This window comes from Apodemus sylvaticus, chromosome 23, assembly GCF_947179515.1.
Source record: "Apodemus sylvaticus chromosome 23, mApoSyl1.1, whole genome shotgun sequence".
Classification (NCBI taxonomy): Eukaryota; Metazoa; Chordata; class Mammalia; order Rodentia; family Muridae; genus Apodemus; species Apodemus sylvaticus.
Window position 1 is genome coordinate 14,388,774 of NC_067494.1, and position 18,244 is coordinate 14,407,017.

General features: G+C 42.4%; 1 pseudogene; it reads left to right on the forward strand.

Annotated features, from left to right (window-relative positions):
• The first annotated feature begins 716 nt into the window (after nucleotides 1-716).
• On the forward strand, nucleotides 717-8,048 carry LOC127673497 (sperm motility kinase Z-like; annotated as a pseudogene).
• The last annotated feature ends 10,196 nt before the right edge of the window (nucleotides 8,049-18,244 follow it).

Consider the following 18,244-nt stretch of genomic DNA (forward strand, 5'->3'; position numbering starts at 1 on the left):
AAGTGGCTTCCGTGCAGGAAAGGCGCCGCACCACCGCAGCTGCTTGCCGCCCGGATGGTCAGCGAAGGTCAGTGGTCGTGGGCTCAGGGCCTAACTGGACCCTGTGTCGCCTTGGTTCCACTGCTGATGGCCCTTCAGCTGGACCAGCCACTGCTGCACTGCCGCCCTGCCGCCGCCGCCGCCGCCCCAGTTTCTAATTCTTTACATTTCTCTGGCTTGCTTTTTTGCTTCAAATTAATGAGATTTACATGCTTCTCTTTGTGTTTTGATTACTTGAGGGGTCCTGGTTTTGCTTTGATTTCCTGGGTATTTTAATTAGTTGGCCTGGTTTGGGGTATTGGTCTTCAATTTTTAAGTTATTTTGTAAATATTTTCTCAATCATTTCTTTCTTCCATTCATTTTCATTCTGATACTCTAGTTGTCTTCTCAGTTTTATCAAATAGCATCCAGAACATTACTGAGCTGTGGTCTGTCTATTTTACTAGATTGTGAGGTTGGTCCTGGTTTAGGGATCAAGACTGGGTTCCTCTGCCTGTGTCACCGTGGGTCTAGGTTAAAGCTTCTTGTTTGTGTGGTTTTCACTTTGTCTTTTGTTTTTACTTTGAATCCCACTACCTTTGTTACTCTCATCCCTCATGTCTCTGTAAGTTTCTTTATATCTCATTTCCTTTCTCCCCAGGCCTCACTGCCTTTGGCAGTAGCACTGCTACCAACTATGTACTCAGATAGTGACTCAGAGTCATCAGAGTCCGACACTGTGTTCAGCATGTTCGATGAGGAGGTGTTCACCAGGCAGTACACAGTGTTGAAGACCTTGAGCCAGAGTGGCACTTCCGATGTCAAGCTATGCTCCCACCTCCTTACAGGTGCCCCAGTTGCTGTCAGGGCTCTCTTGAGGGAGAGGTGGTTGGAGGCAACAGTGCCCGAAGTGGACATTATGAAAATGCTCAGTCACCCAAACATCGTCTCACTTGTGCAAGTAATTGAGACAGAACACAGAATTTATTTAATAATGGAAGTTGCCAGAGGAGAAGAATTACTTAAACGAGTCCAGGACGCTGGATGCCTAAAAGAAGATGAAGCTAGGAGCATATTTGTTCAGTTGCTCAGTGCCATAGGCTACTGTCATGGTAAAGGTGTGGTTCACAGGGACATAAAGCCTAACAATGTCATAGTGGTTGAGGATGGAAAGGCTACACTTATTGACTTCAGCCTAGGAGCCAGATTCATGCCTGGGCAAAAACTGGAAAGGCTGTGTGGAGCCTTCCAGTTCATTGCTCCAGAGATCTTCCGAGGACTACCCTACAATGGCACAAAAGTAGACACGTGGGCCTTGGGGGTCATTTTATATTATATGACCACCGGATTCCTGCCATTTGGAGCAGGAACCCTGTCGGAACTGAGCAGTAAGGTAATGAATGGAAAATACCAAATACCGGATCATCTCTCCGACGATATTAGGAGCATGATTAGCCTCCTGCTAACTGTCAACCCAAGGCAGAGGCCAAATGCACAAGAACTCTAAAGCCATCCATGGCTTCAGCAAGGGGGAAAGACTTTGACATTCCATTACAACAGTGACACCAGATTCCCAGACCCTGACATAATGGGGGCCATGGAAAACATTGGGTTTCATTCCCAAGACATCACAGAAGGTTTACAACACAAAGAGTTTGATGAAACTAGGGCTACCTACCATCTCATGAAAACCTAGGCATGTAAGGATGATGGCAATTACGTGCAAAGAGAGGTAACTAACCCAGGAGTGACACCTTTCCCTTCAGCAACAGATCCTGACACTTACCCTCTGCCTCCCAGGAGAAGGGCCAGCGAACCTTCCCTTAAAATACTAGTGTCATCTACTGGACAACGTCCTGGGGAGACAAATGCCCCTGTTGCACCCAAGAAGACACCCCCATAGGCAGTCGTCAGCAAAGAAGAATGACTGCCCCTTGCATCTGCATCGCTACTTACACTGTGGTGGAAGTAATCGAAACCCTCCATAACACCTTCTCCTCTAGCTCCCAGTTCTAAAAGGCCTCAAGTGAGCCAGAAAGAAGGAGACCTTTCACTCCAAGACCCCTGCAGCCTAGGGGATGGGCCAAATGGAAGAAACGAATTTCAAGTTGCATCAGGACTCTATGCTGCTGCTGCATGTCACCTGACACAACAAGCCGGAGGAAGGTGTGCCCCCAAAAGAGAGAGGACACCCTGAAGATGAGAAGTACAATGCATCTTTCAGGTACATTTTTATATTTGCTAAATCTATCTTTTTTTACTAATATTTGCGTATAAACAGTTCATGATTAGGTTCTTGAAGTACAGTGACTTAAATCTAGTTCTATCTAGATAGTGTGGGATGTGGACCCTCCTACAATTAAACACAAGTACAATACTTTATTATTCCAGAAGTGTAGAACCAGAAAACCATCAAATCAAATCAAAACCAAAATACACTCAGTTCCTGTGGCCCAGCTCAGTGTCCCAAGCACAGGACTCTGGATCTTCTGAGATGCAAATGGTTTTGGGCCACACCCCCTCTGGGTTTCTTTTGTCTACAGCCCACATATCCTGTCTTCTCATGTCAGATGGAATCAGTCCACACCTATCATTGATATGGTTGGTTATCACTCAGTCTTGGCATCTCCAGTGTGTTCAGGGCTGCACTGTAATGAGGCTACACCTTCAACAATGGACTCTTCTGGCCTCTCACAGCACCAAGCTGGAGCTGTTTTCTACCTCCCCTTTGACCCCTCAGCTTTCAGGCTGCCCAAACCAATACCACCCGGGAAATTCTTACACATGATCTTTTTTGACTTCCAGCATGAGAAGCAGACTTTGCCACCATTCAAACAGACTTCTCTTGAGATATACCAAGGAATTGCTTTTGAGAAGATTTTAGCTCTATGGTGCCTCTGTCTTCTTAATCACATCCAGTGTCTCAGACAAAGATGAGTTGCAGCAATTGTCCTGGCTCATCAAAGTTTCCCTTTAATGTCCTGCTCTCTTGTTAATCAAAGCTGGTTCTTTGCCCCATGTCCCCCACTGATCAGTATCCAGAGATTACCAAATCAAATACACTGCAAACTACAGTGGCCATCCTATTTAAAGCACCTGGGCCCTCAACTTCAATCATTAATAAAATGGCCAACAAACTTGCCCACAGGTAATCTGATCAAACAAATTTTTTCAGCACTTTTTCTGTTCCAGGTGATAATAGTTCATGTCATTCTAACAAAAATCTAACCAGCACACCTGTGAAGTGTAGTTCCACCTAAACTTCAGAACAAAGCATATTTTTTTAGAACATCCTTTTTGAGACTTTGACATTGGACTGGTCCTTTAATTCCTAGAACAGGGAGAAAATAAGAGCAAAGTAGCCCAAGAATAAGATTATCCTCTGAATCCTACTAGGAGGTCCATTTCCATGTACCGCAGTTTTGACTACTGTTTTTCCCGTGATATAAAAACACATATACTGGGAATGGGGAGCCAGAATTTCCCTCAGTGAAGCTCATTCAGGTTAAAGGTGAATTGGACGCTAATGTGGCTGCCTGAAAGGTTGTTCCCACATGACTTAGCTTCGTGTTGTGTGCCTCCTGATTTGATGCTGTTACACCCCACATACTTTTGCCACACCTCTCACATTCTCCTTGGGTTTTACAGCTTTGTCCTGATTGGCCTCTCCTCACCCCAGCACATGCAAGAAGCCACACCCATCAGCAGATAAGTCTACATTTTCTGTCTGCATTTTAATGGCTCTTGCTTCTCTGGCTGATGACCCAAGGTACCTGACATCAGAGGAGAATGGAGACTTCGGAGCCAGACCCATAAGCCTGCCTGCCAAAGAAAGGAGGGAGGCTGTTGCTGCTGTCAAGACCTTCTGGAAGTGGACCACCCCAGACTTGATGTTCCAGCTCAGGCTGCGAATAGTGATAGTTATATCAAATAAAGAGAATTTGCTTATTCTCAATGATTTTCAAAGGTTGTTAGGATATATTAATTGGTATTATCTTATAGTAACCTCATCTTAAGCTTGACACAGGAGGACTTAAATCTGTTTTCCATGTAGATAAAAATTAACTGGCAAAGGGCAAATAACTTTACAGATAGTAGAGAAGGCTACTGAAATCAGCTGTTTATGATATGTGTTCACTGCCATTCCTTGGCAAAGGGAACATTAATGTAGAATCACCTTTCTCATCTCCACGAAAAGTTTTAACATTCTCCAATAAATATACTGGTGTGTTAATAACCTGTTGTAATACAAAATCATAAAAGTATGTTAAAAGGAATGTTTTAAGGACCTGATGAAATATTTGTTCCTTGTTTCAAACCGCAATCAAATTGGTTATTGCAGAAGACTGATAATTCAGAAGCCATATCCAGCACATGGTACCTTCCCAGAAGCAGACCACACCCAACATTTTCCTCTGCAGCCAGCCACAAGGTATTTAGTGAATCATGTCAAATGAACTGCGCCTAGAAAGCCCCCATATACTTAGAGCTATAAATGAAGTGGGAAGTCATGGTTTCTTTGGAAAGTCAGTTGTGGTAGACAGTGTTTTGCTGGAACAGACATGGAAGGAGTATTGTCTGAAGCAGACACAGGTGAAAGGAAGCTTTGCTAAATCAAGCATATGAAAAGATGCATGAGAGAGGATTCTTCTCTAAACACATGCATGTATTGGTTCACCTTACATTACCTAGCTGAGCTCCATTTGTCATGACTCCATAGAGAGAAATGCACCAAAATCCTACTGGTGGTGTTCAGGTGGCTTCTTGCCACTTCCTCAGACTTGTGCCAATTGCTAGAGTGACGTCAGCTGATACAGACTTACAGGGAGTGTTGCTAAGACAGACTCAATGTGCTGAGGCAAGACACATGGTGAGGCAAGGCCCCTGGAGGACACATGATGTGTTGAGGGAATATAAATAGGACTGAATGGACAGTGACAGGGCCTTTACAGTGCTTTTTGGTCTCGTGACTTCCATGATTGTCCCTTCAGTGAGAGAGGCATGACAGAGAGCATCTGCTGGCATTCCTGTTAGTCTTGGTCACTCCTGCTGGCTCCAACCCTGAGTTACCAGTTTTAAACTAACTTTTTGTTACCAACATTATACCTTTTAAATCATGCCCAATAACTTATAAGCCAATACTTTATAGTCAAGACATGCAAAAATGTATACCTTTAAGACCAATTAGACATAAAAATAAAGTGACAACAGGAATCTTATAAAATTAAACCAATTTTTTTTAGCTGTAATTTCAAGAGAAAAAAGTACTTTGAACCCGTAATCACAATTGTAGAGATTTCTGTAGGAAAAATAACCATCAATCCATTTGCCCTAGAATTTGAGATGCTGCTGGCTCTTTTAAAAGCAGCTTTTCACTCCAAGTTTAATGTGAGGTACTTTAAATCAACCCCTGCCGTGTAAACTGAGACTGAACGGGTCACCAGCAGATGAAGTTTTACCATTTTTTTTTAAACATGAAAGATGAAACATTCAAAGAACGAAAGAGAGACAGACACAAATGGACAAATTGGTGCACCAAAGCCAGACAATACACAGAGCAGTAAGCACACTTGTATAAATATGTAAGTGCTTACAGTTACAAGGATCCTGTTACCTTCATGGGAGTTGTAGCTTCACTCAGGGTGGCAGAGAGGGAATCCATAAGGGCTAGGTTGCCATTCTTGCTGTGAGGCATGTATGCTCTGAGGGGAAATGTCACCGCAGGGGCCAGAGGTGGGGACAACTTGTCAACTTCAGTCCCCATAGCTTGTCCAGAACCAACCTCAGGAGATGGGGCTTTAGGGGTGGGTGGTATCCTCTGTGAATTCAAAGATAGAGGGTAGGGAGAAGGGTCTAAAAGGAGATCGGCATCAGGATCTGATAACACTGTCCCTTGGGGGTCTCCTGGAGAGCATAAGTCCCCAACAGCAGAGGTCCTGTGGAGGAAAAGAAGCAATGGGCCCAGGAGGGCAGAAAGGTGGCTAAGTCCTCCCAGACAATGATATGTGGGACTTGGTCTGAGTGACTTGCAGACCCAGTCCTAAAGATTTGTCAGAGTCAGAGTAGAAGCAGCCTGTCCCATGGATTCAAACAGTCATCAGTCCAAGTCCAATAACAAAACAGAGGACACTAAGACAGTAAAAAACAACCGCCCAACAACCTCCACAAAAGAAAAACAGACTCAGATGGCTGTGGGCAGAATCCCCCTTTGCCCAGATGGAGATGAACCCTATTAGATTCTTTCTCCCAGTGGGAAACCAGAACATCCTCCCAGTCCCCCAATGTCCCCACAGCATTCCAACCCTTCTGCCTCCCATAATGGCAACTACAAAAATAGACTCAGATGGCCAATGGCAGAATCCCCTTTTGTGCAGATGGAGAAGACCCTATTGGATTCTTTCTCCCAGCGGGAGACCGGAGGGACCTCCCAGTCCCCCAATATTGCCACAGCATTCTGGCAAGTCTGACCGCCATTCTGGCAACTACATATCAAAACCAAAACTACAGACCGAATGTGGCCATTAGGAGAAAAAAAGAAAGAGGCACACAACACAAACACACAGACAAAAATGACAGACAAGTATCCCATGTTACCTTGCTTGAGTAAACCTCCCCATACACAGTGTCTGGGGCTTGAGGAGGGAAACTTCCTGGGCCATACATCATATGTAAGAGTCTGTTGGAAGACACCGCCACACTCAATAAGGCCACAGAAACCAGAATCACTACAATCAGCATGAGATTTATTGTTCCAATGTACATGGGCTCCCTCAGCACGCAGGCACGAGGAGACCCTGAACTCACAAAGACTACCCTTTTTATAAACATTTTGGCAGGGAGTTCAGGGGTCCCCTAAGTTGGACAACTGTGACTGGTTACCCTAAGCAACATTTAAAATTATTGGTCACCTCGAGAAGGGAGGTTGTCTCTGCAATCTGGCCCTGTCCTGCCCACCTTGAAGCAGTTGTGGTGTTTCCTGGCTTTGTCTTTTTGTTGATTCACTTCCCTCTCTGGCCTCACCCTAGGCAGGCTGCTTCTGTATAGGCCTTATCCTACCCCAGGCAGTCCTGGGCAGAATGCAAAGTTTCAGTCCAGCTTTGAGCCCCCATTCTGGGTTGTGGGGAGCTGGCCTGCTGTTTCTGACAGGGTTCTCACAAGGTCTCACCTGACCAAGCCCGCTCACTCAGTCAACAGGTTCTCCAGTGCAGGAGTGAGGATTGAAAAGAAAGAGACAATTAGACAAAACTGCAGTATGACCTCAGTCAATTCTGAGACTGAAGGCAGGTTTAATAATTCTCAATCCATTTTTGTACCAATTTAATTACATGCAGGAATTAAGATCAATAGTAGTACAATGAAGAACAAGCAAGACAGTAAACACAAAATTGTCAAGGCAATAAGCAAACTTCTGTGACACTTGTTTCCCTTTATCAGAATGACCAAAACACCTAAGCCTGCTTCCTTGTCCAAGCCCAGAATCTTGCCTGAAGCTTGTTTCTCTTGTTCCACTCTAAGTTAAACATTCCTGACATAACCTACGTCCCTCTAATGCCCAAATGTCAGATTCCTGCCTGAAGCCCATGTCCCTGGTCAATGTCAAGTTCCTTCCAGGCAGCACAGCACCCCAAGAATGCTCTGCACATAGGTTAAAGCTTCTTGTCTCAGTGGTTTTCACTTTGTCCTTTCTTTTTACTTTGGATCCCAGTGATTTGTTACTCTCATCCCTCATGTCTCAGTAAGTTGCTTTATATCTCCTTTCCTTTTTACCCAGGCATCAATGCCTTGGGCAGTTGCATTGCTACCAACCATGTATTCAGACAATGAGTCAGAGTTATCAGAACCTGACACTGTGGTCAGCATGTTCAATGAGGATGTGTTCATGATGCAGTACACAATGTTGGAGACCTTGGGAGAGAGTGACACTTCCGACATGAGGCTATGCTCCCACCACCTAAAAGGTACCCCAGTTGCTTTCAAGGCTCTCCTGAAGAGGGAGAAGTGGTTGGAGCCAACAATGCTGGAAGTCTAAATCATGAAAATGCTAAGACACCCAAATATTGTTTCCCTTGTACAAGTTACAGAGACAGAACACACAATTTATTTAATAATGGAACTAGCCAGGGGAGAAGAGCTACTTAAACGAGTCTGGGACGCTGGATGTCTGAAGGAAGATGAAGCTAGGAGCATATCTGTTCAGTTCCTCAGTGCCATAGGCTACTGTCACGGTGAAGGTGTGGTTCACAGAGACTTAAAGCCTGACAGTGTCATAGTGGATGAGCAAGGAAAGGCTACAATTATTGACTTTCAGCTTAGATGCCAGATTCACGCCTGAGCAAAAACTGGAAAGACTGTGTGCAGCTTTCCAGTTCAATGCTCCAGAGATCTTTGGAGGCATAGCCTATGATGTCCCCAAAAGTAGATATGTAGGCCTAGGGTGTCATTTTATACTACACAATGACCCGATTTCTTCCATTTGGAACAAGAACCTTGTCTGAATTGAGCATTAAAGTAATGCAAGGGAAATACCAAATATCTTACAATCTCTCTAAAGACTTAAGGAGCATGAAGCAAGTCTTTCACATTACATTCCAACAGAGGTACCAGCTTCCCAGACCCTGACATAATGGAGTCCATGGAAAACATTGGGTTTCATTCGCAGGACATCAGAGAATCATTAAACAAAAATAGTTCAATGAAACTCTGGTTACCTACCACCTATTAAAAACCCAGGCATGTCAGGACAATTGCTTGGACATCATTTTATACTACATGACTACTGGATTGCTTCCATTTAGAGGAGGAACCCTGTCTGGATTGAGCACTAAAGTAATGCAAGGAAAATACCAAATACCTTGCAATCTCTCTAAAGACATAAGGAGCATGATAAGCCTCTTATTAACTATCAATGCAATGCAGTGGACAAAGGTACAAGACCTCCAAAGCCATCTATGGTTTCAAGACTTTCACATTTCATTACAACAGAGACACTACCTTCACAGAACCTGACATAAGAGGGGCCATGGAAAGTAGTGGGTTTCATTCGCAGGAAATATGAGAATCATTAAAACATAGTTTAATGAAACTATGGCTACCTACTACCTCATAAAAACCTAGGCATGTCAGGACTATGGCAACTATATCCAAACAAATTTAATTAATCCAGGAGTGACACCATTCCCTTGAACAGCAGATCATAACATTTTCCCTCTGCCTCCCAGAAGAAGGGCCAGGAAACCTTTCCTTAAGATATTAGTCTCATCTACAGGAAAACATCGTCTAAAACAAAGTGGGGAGACAAATGTCCCTCTTCCACCAACGAAGGTGCCCCCCTAGGGGAGCCATCACCAAAGATCAACGACAGCCCCTTGTGTTTGTTTAGGAACTCACACTGTGGTAGAAGTGATAGAGGTACTAGATAACAGCTTTTGCATTATCTTTCAGGCTGAAAAGGCCTCAAGTGACCCAGAAAGAAGGAGCCCTTTACTTCCAAGATCCCCGCAGCCAAGGTGCTCTGAGAAATGGAAGAAGAGAATTTCAGCATGCATCCGGGCCATGTGTTGCTGCATGTCACTGACACAAGCAGTCGGAGGAAGGTATTTCCCCAAAAGCATGAGGACAACCCTAAGATGACAAGAAGTACAAGGCATGTTTCAGGTACATTTTTATATTTGCTTTATCTAGTTATTTTTACTAATGTTCTGGATATAGAGAGTTCATGATTACGTTCTTGAAGTACACTGACTTATATCTAGTTATGTCTAGATAGTTTCGGATGTGGACTCTCATACAATTAAACACAAGTGCAATACTTTCTTATTCCAGAAGTATAGAACCAGAAAACCATTGAATCAATTCAAATCAAATTAACTTTAATTAAAAAGAATAATATATTCCTCCTTAGTCTCCAAGGTCAAGTAGGATTGACAGGTATCTCTTATAAAGTGTTATTTGTGTGGGAGGAATCACCGTTTCTGTTGTTCAGGGAGGCCATGAGACTCCACCTGGTATTTTCTAACTACTGTCCACTCTACAAGAGGACAGTCCATACAGGACCCTCCATGGATCTTCCCTCCAAAGGAAAGACATGGCTAAGCATAGACTTAGAATTATCCTCACATAGAATGAGCACAGTTGTAAAAGAAGCTTAGATGCTCTCAAGCTCAAATAACCCCCAAGGATCATATCTTCTACCAGCCTTGATATTCAAAACACATAAATATAGTTAATTTTGTCCACCTGAATTGGCTCAAAAACCCAGCAGAAAATTATAACCAAAAAATAAAATGATTGGTGTATTTCTTGAACAGTTTAAAAGACCATACTCCCTAGACATTAGGTTTAAGCCCACATGAGAGGTTGTTCAGACAACCATTTCTCATTAGTGATTTTCTTCTTGATAAGAAAAATGCTGCCCAGATATAGAATGTCATGACCTTGGCACAACTCAGCACTGCATTATCTACCTGCAACCAAGAGAGATAATCCCCCTGGTTTTAACTGTCATTTGATTCTTAGGTTAAATTGATTTTCTTTCTCCCTCTTTAGAAGCCATGTGAAAAAGACCTCAGTGTGCGTCTGGTCATCCCAAGAGCTACCAAAGTGTCTGAAAGCAGATACTGGGTTCATCACTCTTTAGACCAGCCTTGGATCAGTTGCTACTACAGGCAACACTTCAGGAAACAGTCACCTATTTTGTTTGTTATGCAGTGTCCTCTAGTTTTCTCCTCTTCCCCCCCGCCCCTTCAGCCCTTCTACTTCTACAGATGGCCCTTTAAATGGAGCCTCAGATATATACTGTGTGTCAAAATAGGACCAGTTCCAGAACTCCTCATGGGAGTCCCCCCTCTCTTCGACTGACACTCCTATGGACTATGCCCCCTCACAGCATGAAGCAGCTAACATGATCATCACCCCCTTTCCTGACAACACTTAGTGTCAGTCTCTGAGATGGGGCATGAAGGCAGTTTAGATGGACACAGGTGGACTAGAAAAGTGACAACAGGCTTCCTGACATAAGCCTTCTTATTCCCAGAAGACATTATGAGACTCAGTGTGGGAGCTGAAACTATAAGGGAAGGGAGGACACAGGGGCCCTATAAAATGCCTAAACCAGTAGCCTTTTAGAGGAATTCTAGCCTTAGGTATCACCTATACTATATGAACCAAGCTGTTATTTTTACTATCTCCATGGTTTCTGTCTTTCTGAGTATTCAGTTATTGTTCATACAAGGGAACAGCTTAAGCATCTCCTAATTATATAACTTATCAGCCTCAAGATAGAACTCATATATGTAACCTCCATGATGCTTCACAGGAAAGTTGTAGTTTGTCAAAAAATTGCAATGCTATTTATTTTAATTTTATGCATCTGAATGCATGCATGCCTGAATGTATTGTACTAGATGTATACTTGGTGCCCATGAAGGCTGTAAGATGGTGCCAGAACCCCAAGAATCAGAGATAATTGTGAGCTGCCGTGCTGGTGCCAGGAACCAAAGCTGATAGGGTTCTTAACCAGAGGGACATCTCTAGAGCCCTGTGAGTAACATTTTGTCTTACTTGGGATATTGTTATTGTAAAGAGACATCGTGACTAATGCAATTCTTACAAAGGAAAACATGTCCTTGGGACTGGCTTACCATTCAGAAGTTCTGTTGATTATCATCATGGCAGGAAGCATGGTGGGATTCAGGCAGATATGTTGCTGAAAAAGGAGCTGATAGTTCTACACCTGGATCAGCAGACAGCAAGAAGAGACAGTGAGCTACTAGGCCTGGCTTGAGCCTTGGAAACCTCAAAGTCCTCCCCCAGTGACACACTTCCTCCAATAACGCCACACCTACTCCAACAAGGCCACACCTCCTAATAGTACCACTCCCTGGGGCCTATAGGGTCATTCTTATTCAGAACACGATACCTTTGTAAGAGTAAAGTTAAATGAAAGAAGCCAGATGTGAGAGAATCCACTGAATTATTCAAAGATCAGCACTGTTAACTGGATATTTGCTGTGGAAACATTATTTTGGCTCTGCATGGCCTTCTACAATGCTTAGCAGCAAGTTCACTTTGTGAGGATTTGGAGAACTACAACTACTTTGCTCTTTTTTCTCTTTGTATGTTATGCTTCAAGTTACAACTCTCTTTCAGGGCTGGGATTGAGCAGAAGGCTTTATAAAACCTAATCAAGCTTTTCTGAGGGATGTGGCAGACCTGTACCACATCTGGCATGGAGAGGGCCAAAAAAGCTTATACTCTCTCGAGAACCAACAGGAGCATGGCATTAGGTAGGAATCACTGCCCAACCCCTAGACACAAAGAGTCGCTCTGCTCTGGGGACTTACTACCCAGCAACCTCCAGATCACAACTCCCCTACACCCCTTCTACCCTTCCCTCCTCCCCAGTCACTGTTCGTTTCCATCAGATATGGTAGACCTGGGCCACATCTGGCACAGAGAGGGCCCAACTTCCTGATACTCTCTACAGAATCGACAGGAGCAGGGCATTGGAGAACTGACAGGAGCAAGGCATTTGAGTATTGGCAGGAGCAGGTCACTTGAGAACTGGCAGCAGCAGGGCATTCGAACAGGCCGAAATGGGGCATTAAAGAACCAGCATCAACAGGACATCCAAGATCCATTAGCAGAAGATCATTAGAGAACTAGCAGCCTTTAACGCATTTGACCTTAGCCAAGTCAGTCAGAGGGGAGATCCCATCACCTGATTCTACCTGGAGAATCAGCTGTTTGCAGGGAACTGGACAGAAAGAGAATCCCAGGAGTGCAGAAGCACAGGCCTGCAAAACAGAGAAGATAGAGACAGCAAGACCAGCTAGCAGCAGAGATAACTAGAGGGACAAAGGCAAACACAACATCATTACCAACAGAAACCAAGGCAACATGGCACCATCAGAAGCCAGTTCTCCCACAACAGGAAATCCTCCATACTAAATCACATCAGAAAAGCAAGAAATAGATTTAAAATCACATCTCATATCGCTGATGGAGGACTTCAAGAAGGACATAAATAACTCCCTTAAAGAAATGCAGGAGAACATAGGTCAACACGTAAAAGCACAACAATCCCTTAACGAAATACAAGGGAATATGGAACAAAAGGTAAAAACCCTTAAAGAGGAAACATAAAAATCTCTTAAAGAAATATGCAAGAACATGGGTGAATAGGTAGAAGCCCTTAAAGAGGCAATACAAAAATCCCATAGGGAATTAGGGGAGACCATGGGTCAACATGAAGAAGCCCTTAAAAAGGAATCACAAAAATCCCTAAAAGAAACACAGGAGAACATGGGTCAACAGGTAGAAACACTTAAGGAGGAAACACAAAAATTTCTTAAAGATTTTTAGGAAAAAAAAAACAAACAAACAAGTGAAGGAAATGAACATAACTATCCAGAATCTCAAAAAGGAATCACAAAAAATCCCTAAAAGAAACACAGGAGAACATGGGTCAACAGGTAGAAACACTTATGGAGGAAACACAAAAATTCCTTAAAGATTTTCAGGAAAAAACAAACAAACAAGTGAAGGAAATGAACAAAACTATCCAGAATCTAAAACTGGAAATAGAATCAATAAAGAAATTACAAAGTGAGACATCTCTGAAGATAGAAAACCTTGGAAAGAATTCAGGAGTCATAGATGCAAGCATCAGCAACACAATACAAGAGATAGAAGAAAGAATCTCAGATTCTGAAGATTCCATAGAAAACATTGACTCAACAGTCAAAGAAAATGCAAAATGCAAAATGTTTTTAACACAAAATATCCAGGAAATCCAGGACACAATGAGAGACCAAATCTAATGATTATAGGTATAGAAGAAAGCGAGGATTTACATCCCAAAGGGCCAGTAAATATCTTCAACAAAATTATAGAAGAAAACTTCCCTAACCTAGAGAAAGAGATGCCCATGAACATACAAGAAGCTTGCAAAACTCCAGATTGGATCAGAGCAGAAATTCCCTCTGTCACATAATAATCAAAACACCAAATGCACTAAACAAAAAACAATATTAAAAGCAGTGAGAGAAAAGGTCAAGTCACATATAAAGGCAGACCTATCAGAATTACACCAGACTTTTCACCAGAGACTATGAAAGCCAGAAGAGCCATGGACAGAGGTCATACAGACCCTAAGAGAACATAAATGTCAGCCCAGACTACTATCCCCAACAAAATTTTCAATTACCATACATGGAGAAAACAAGACATTCCAGGACATAAGCAAATTTACACAGTATCTTTCCACAAATCCAGTTCTTCAAAGGATAATTGTTGGAAAACACTAATACAAGGCAACAAACCACACCATAGAAAAATCAATAAGGTAATGTTTCAACAAACCCAATAGAAGATAGCTATACAACCAGAATTTCACCTTTAACTAAGAAGATAACAGTAAGCAACAATCACTTTTCCTTAATATCTCTTAATAACAACAGTCTCAATTCCCCTATAAAAAGACAGACTAACAGACTGGATACATAAACAGGACCCAATGTTTTGCTGCATGCAAGAAACCCACTTCAATGACAAAGACAGTCACTATTTAAGAGTCAAAGGTTGGAAAAACATTTTCTAAGCAAATGTTCTCAAGAAATAAGCTGGAGTGACCATTCTTATATCAGATAAAATGGACATTCAACCAAAAGTTGTTAAAAAAGATAAGGGGAGATAAGGGGGGCACTTCATAACTTGTCAAAGGAAAATTCTACCAAGATGAACTCTCAATTCTGAACATCTATGCTCTGAATGCAAGGGCATTCACATTCATAAACAAAACTTTACTAAAGCTCAAAGCACACATTGCACCCCACACAATAATAGTGGGAGACTTTAACACCCTACTGTCAAAAACGGACAAATCATGGTATCGCAAAATAAACAGAGATACAGTAAAACTAACTGAAGTTATGGACCGAATGGATATAACTGATATTTATAAAACATTCCACCCTAAAGCAAAAGAATATAACTTCTTCTCATCACCTCATGGTACCTTCTCCAAAACTGACCATATCAGGCCTTAACAGATAGAGAAATAGTGAAATTATTTCATGTATCTTATCAGATCACCACGGTCTAAGGCTGGTCTTAAGCTCAAACATAAGCAATGGAAAACACACATACACATGGACTTTGGATAAGACTCTTCTCAGTGATACCTTGGTCAAGGAAGAAACAAAGAACGAAATTAAAGACTTTTTAGAATTTAATGAAAATGAAGGCACATCATACCAAAATTTATGGAACACAATGGAAGCAGTGCTAAGAGGAAAACTCATAGCTCTGAGTGCCTCCAAAAAGAGAATGTTACAAAATAAGCACGTTACAATTCACCCAGCACCGGAAGCTCAAGAAGGAGGAGGACTTAAGTGAGGGTGCTTTGGTTCCTCTGAGAAAGGGAACAAAATGCTCACAGGAGCAGTAAGGGAGACAGAGGCTGAAGTAAGGGCCACCTAGAGACTGAGCTACCTAGGCATTCATCCTATAAAGTCACCAAACCCCAATACGACAACAAGAAGCATATACCAAAAGGAGCATGCCATGGATGTCTCAGGAGGGGCCCTGACAGAGCCTTACAAATACAGAGGCAGAATCTAGCAACCAACTATTGGACTGGGTGTGGGATACCCAATGGAGGAACTGGAGGGTGGTCCTAAGGATCTGAAGGGGTTTACAGACCCATGGGAAGAATATTGATTTCGGCCACCCAGATGCACCAAGACTCCCAGGGACTGAACCATCAACCAAGGGATGCACATGGTTCCACCCAAAAATGTGGCAGAGGAAGGCCTTGTTGGGCATCAGTAGGAGGAGTGATCCTTGGTCATGTAAAGGCTCAATAGATGCCCCTAACAAAGGCAAACCAAGGGGGATAGGTGGGAGTGTGTCGGGCAGAGGGGCATATATGTGGAGGCAGGGGGTGGCAGGAGGGGTTTTGGGTCTTTTGGGAGAAGGGAAATCGGGAAAAGTTTTCTCATTGGCAATATAAATGAAAACGATATTCATTTTTTTAAAAAAGGGGGAAAAAAAGCTAATCAAGTGCTCTACCACTGAGCATATCCAAGAATTACTCTATTAAGAAAAGCATAGCCTATTCCCCAAAAGAGAAGTGATTAAATATATTGGTTTTCTGAAAGAGTTGGAGGGAAAGGACTTATATAACTTTAGGTATTAGATTAAATTTGTATTTAGGTTGATGGTATAATGCAGAAACATTGCAAGGACTCTCTGAATTCCACACATAACAGATGATAAGACCCTGAAAAGACCCTGGGGACCACATCTGGCCTGGATTCTTATTGACCACCTCCCTAAGACTCTCTCCTCTGCATTTGTACCCCGCCCTCCACCTGTTACAAATAACTCAATCTCACCAAGTTTCTCCTGTAACTACTGCCCATGCAAGTTGACTTTAAAAGTAGTCACATTCATACAGACCTGCCTCTGGCTATACTTGATTTTCAGGAATGAGCATTTTTCTCCCATTCACTATGCAGTGAACAATCTAAAACCATAAATTAACAACTATAGGCATTTCAATTGACTTGTTCGTCTACATGGTTCAAACTCCAAGGTTGTTCACTTCATTTTCTTAAATGTAAGCAGCAAAGAAGAAAACTGTTAAAGAAACAGACTTTGATATTAGAGTAAGGAGAACTCCATCCAGTTCCACTCCTCTTGCTCTTAAAGAAGGAACATGTTCAAGCCTGTCTGCTTTCCTTGAAACTCGGGGAATAAAACTACTTCATGGGATTCTTGGCTTTAAAGGAGTTAGCACATGTCAACTCCTTACTTAGTATCTGACTCTAATGAAGCAATCACTAACTTCCTAGTATCAATATTATATATCATACCAGGTACTCTAGTTTCACTTCAGTGGCTGTGATAAAATACCCTGGCAACAAGCAGCTTGGTTGTGGGATTTATTTCAGCACACAATTCAAAGTTAAGATCCATCACCATGGGGAAGTCAAGGTAGAAACTTTTAATGCAAGTTTCACCACATCCACAACAGAAAGATGACAGTAAACAATGTGTATATGCATACTTGCTTGTATCAACTGAAGTTCTCTGCTATTACACAGCGCTGAACACACTGCATAGGGAATGGTACTGCCCATAGTGGATTGGATCTACTACATCAATTATCTTAACACAGTCCCATACAGATATGCCCACAGATCAACCCAATGCAGACAATTCCTGATTTGAGACTCTCTTCCTAATTTGTCAAGTTGACAAAGCAAAGCCATGCCTGGAAACTACTTAGTATTTAAAATGGAATAGGAAAATGTATATTTTGTTAGTGTCTCTGTCTCTGTCTCTGTCTCTGTCTCTCTCTCTCTCTCTCTCTGTGTGTGTGTGTGTGTGTGTGTATGGTGGTAGTGATGGAAGTGGGATTTTGGGGTGATGCTAACTAGGTCATGAGGCTCTTTTTGTTTTTTGTTTTGTTTTATAGAAAACCCAGAAACACTTAGTCCATTCATCTCATAAGATTTCACTGTGATAAATGGTAACACCCTGTTTGTATTATGGTTAAGTTGAAGAAAATACCTATGTGATTCTGTTGATTCTCAGATCTTTGGAGGATACACTGGACTTTATTTCACCTCAGATGGATGGTTTCTCACACTGAATAACTCTTGGAAGTTAGAACGTATGAGTACAAAGGGCAAACACCACAAAAATACTAAAAGACGCTAAAGAAGTTCCCTAAGATGAGCTCTGGGTAACAGGTTTAATACAAGACGTGAAACTCTCCTCTCTGGTCCATGGTAAACTGCGATGTTTCCCATGCATTGGAGAGGAGAGTTCGAACCTAGTGAGTCTGAGGGCTATGACTCAACCTTCCTGAGGACAGGAGGAGTCTGGTACTGAAGAAAGATCAGTCCTTCCAAGGGAATTCCGGATTGGCCACCAGAGTGGGCAGGTTCTGGCTGTCACCCAATCGCTAGCCTAAGAGAACAAGCTGTAGACACTCTCCCAATCAATATGTGTTTAACTTGAGAAATCAAGGTATAAGTCTCCTTGAGCTAGCCCCTTTAATTCACTGAGCTATGAATGAGTCATATTTAAACAGAAATGCACACAAGTCCTAACACTGATATAAAAAGAATATATTGGTATCACACTGTCTTCTTACAGTTTTCAGGAACTACATATGAATCAGTAAGAGTCTAGTTTGCGCAGGAAAGTCAAGAA